This window comes from Tupaia chinensis, unplaced genomic scaffold (assembly GCF_000334495.1).
Source record: "Tupaia chinensis unplaced genomic scaffold, TupChi_1.0 Scaffold000008_1, whole genome shotgun sequence".
In the NCBI taxonomy this organism is placed as follows: Eukaryota; Metazoa; Chordata; class Mammalia; order Scandentia; family Tupaiidae; genus Tupaia; species Tupaia belangeri.
Genome location: NW_006159437.1, coordinates 1,041,312 through 1,044,833, shown reverse-complemented (window position 1 = coordinate 1,044,833; position 3,522 = coordinate 1,041,312). Strand labels below are relative to the sequence as shown.

General features: G+C 37.8%; 1 protein-coding gene across 1 annotated transcript in view; it reads right to left on the bottom strand.

Moving 5' to 3' along the window:
• ADGB (androglobin) overlaps positions 1 to 3,522 on the bottom strand; it is a 189,075-nt gene that overhangs the window by 73,004 nt on the left and 112,549 nt on the right. The window lies entirely within an intron of this gene.

The window sequence follows — 3,522 nt, the reverse complement described above, 5'->3', positions numbered from 1 at the left end:
GATGCATTTTTGCATAGAAAAGCATAGAAAAATATGGCATGACTTCCCCAATGACCTTATAGATCTATCCCTTGTGAAATCACTTTAGAAAACCATCTCCTTGGGACCAGCAGATGGCATAATGGTTTCTTTGCTGGACTCTCACATAGTTGACTGTGGTGCGAGTTCCAGCCCCGGCGACTTTGAACTCACTCTGGGTGCATGTGCATGCATGCCCAAGTCCTGAGAGGAAAATGAAGAAGAGGCATTGTAGCGTGGCCATCCACCTTGGGGCGATTTATCGCTTTCCATCTCTTGCTCTGGTGAGCACACACACCCTATAGCAAAAATCTAAAAAACAAAACAAAACAAAAAAACAAAACCAAGAAAGAAAAGAAAACTACAATTTACTGCAATAGTGACCATTTTACAAGGCTTCAAAAAATTATTAGTATGAGAAAACTAAAAGCTACTCCATACCCAACAGGCAGACGGACCACTGCAGCTTTGGTAGCATATGTATGAATCTTCAGAACAAGATTGCGTGGCTTCAGAGATTTCCAAGAAATTGTTTCAACTATGAGGAGTCCAGGTTCTACAGGAGGGCTGTCTTTTGTTAAGGCTTTAGGACAAGTGGAAAAAAGATGAAAATTTAATTTTGAAACTAGAGCTGGCTTTCACACAAAGAGATTTTTATTCATTAACAACATTAATAATGACAACAACAATAATAAAATTAGGCATTAACTATTTGTTTAATGTTCATAAAGCTTTAGAAGTTATTCTGGGTAAGTAACTGTTGGAATTAATGCTCAACTTTATTTATACATTTATTTACTTATTTATTTAAATTTGACCATAGAGGGACAGAATGAGAGAAAAGTGAGAAGGCAAGCAGCTAGGTCCTGGACTCAAACCACAGTTGGCCATGTAGGAGTCCAGTGCCCTTAGCCACCAGACAGGTATATTTTATCAAAATATACCATACCTTTTATTATTTCTGTGTCAGTAATACAATAATCATGTATGCAATTTAAAAAAAAAAGAAAATATATCACATCTGGGAAAGTAAAATAAGATAATGAGTTTATAAGTAGCAAATCTGAAAAGCAGATATACATAAGACTCTGATAAACTGTCAAAGCAAGTCAAAATATCTCCTTGTTTATCAAACTTTTTACCTTTGATTCTTATAGTCTTTGACCTTAATAGAAATAGAAAGTGGTTTATGAAAATGTTAATTTTAGTATCAAGCCTTTCTTTTCAAATGAGCAAAGAATACTGACTATTCTTCATCAATCATTGAAGACAAAATATTTTTTGCCTTATTCCAGAATATACTCAAACAGAGATATAATACCACACCAGGATCTGAAATGCCTCTATGCATATAAAATGTGACTGTGTTAGGATATTGAGGCTATCGGCTAGGTAGACATGGCAAACTTATATCACTAAATTTTAGAAAGTGATCTAAGAAATTTATTATACAACAAGTATTTAGTGGTTGATTGCTATACTCTAAACACCATTCATAAATTGGAGATATCTTGGAGAAAAATAAAAGTCCCTGCCCGAATGTTGTTAAGTTTTGATATTAAGCATTCAGAAAATGTTTATTGAACACCTGCAGTGTCAGGCACTGTTCATGTGAGTTAAAGATAAATGCTTTGACAAAATAGACAATAGACAAAGACTGAAAGAATGGTTTTCTGTGTGTATGTGCCTTGTGTAGGAGCGGAACTGCCCATCCATGAGAACAGGAGGGAAGACAGACTAGAATCGAGAGAGTTTATTATGGGAAGATGAGGTGGGGGTCACTTCTCATTTCTTTTGTCTCCTCCAGTGGACTCATAAATAGGATGATGAGCTGAAAATGAGGAAGAAGAAGAGTAGATTAAAGAGATTTGGAGAGAGAGGGTGTGTGAAGATTTTAAGGTTTGCCATAGTTATTCTGGAGAGTGAGTGCAGGAGACTGAATAAACTAGAGAAATGCTAGCAATGCTTACACACCTTGCTAAGTTTGTGCTCTTCAATTTAAATCAGGGATAGCCACCATTTGTTTTCTCCTCCAATCACATTCAACTGCTCTGTTGCAACCACAATTTAGGTATAGAGTTTAACCATTATTTAGAATTTGCCAGAAAAGTAAGATGAGCAAGTAAGAAGGGAAAGTGTGTTGAGGATAGAAGAAATCAAATTAACTGATAGACCATAAAAATTATATTGGGAATAGGACATAAAACACATGAATACAGTAGTGATCAGAAAAAAAAAAAGTGGTAGAGTAGATGGATGGAAATCCCAGGGAAGTCAAGAATTGCAGAAGTCAAAGTTCTAGAGGGAGTGAACTGGAGAGTCAGGGTAGAGAGAGATGTGTCCTTCAAATTGAGATGATGCACTAATTGGTAAAGATAAGATCAATAACATAAAGCATAAAAGAAGGGGCCAAAGTGGGATGGTTATAAAACATTGAAACTGTCAAATCAAAGAAACAGTTCATATATGTAGTTTTCCCTATTAGATTTGAAAGAATCAAGAACAATCACATGTGTAGGTAAAAAGGAAGTCAGGACTATGCATGCCAAAGAGAACAGATGTCCTCAACCAGGGGAGGCAGAGGTGGCAAGAGCGTGTGTGATCCTCATGTCCGCAACCAGGGGAGGCAGAGGGGCAGAGGTGATTCTGGGTGACTCTTGAGAGATTAGGAAAGAAACGGATTCCACCATCAGTGGCTTAAAACATCTTATTGACATTCCGTAGGATGAACATGATCTCGCATTCAGACTATCATTCTCTCAGAGCTCTCTTACCTCCAGATTCCCCCCAGCGTACCAATGCGGAAAAGCAAACCAGTAATTCGATAGGTTTTAGACTATCCACAAACAGATAGTAGGACACACGTTCTTCTGAGAACTGCAAGACATTAGATCGATCATTGTACTTAAAAAATCAGTCCACGGAGGCCATTAGAGTCCACTTATAATGATACTTAACATTTGTAACAATTCTCGGTGCTCCAGGTGCCACACTAAATACTTCATGGGTTTAATAATATGAAGCACATCCCTCTAGGTGAATGTTGGTGATTATCTGTGAACACTGGGTTTGTGGAGCCTGTGTGAGATTAAACACCATCTCGGAGAGATAGGAGAGAAGAAAAGGGATCTACTTGTTCCTGAAATGGAGAAGAGAGGAGGAGACTTGGCCTAGGGCTGAGTGTTGCTCTCAGAGTGGGTTCTTGATAGGCAAAGAGGCCACAGGGTAACTTTGGCAGAGACTGGAAATATCTAAAGGAGATGAATATGGGTAATTTACAGGATGGTATGTGATGTAAACCCTCTCCTCCTCCTTTCCACAAGATTTTGAGAAGTATACCCATTGCTTGCTTATGCACCAGACTGTAGTTTTTTTGTTTTGAAGATACAATAAAGTGCTGAGTAAAGCCAGAACTTCACTTAAACTCAGCCATAAAAAACAAGACCCTGGCTTTTGACAGAAAATGGATGAATATGGAAGATTTACTGCTTAGTGAAGCAAGCC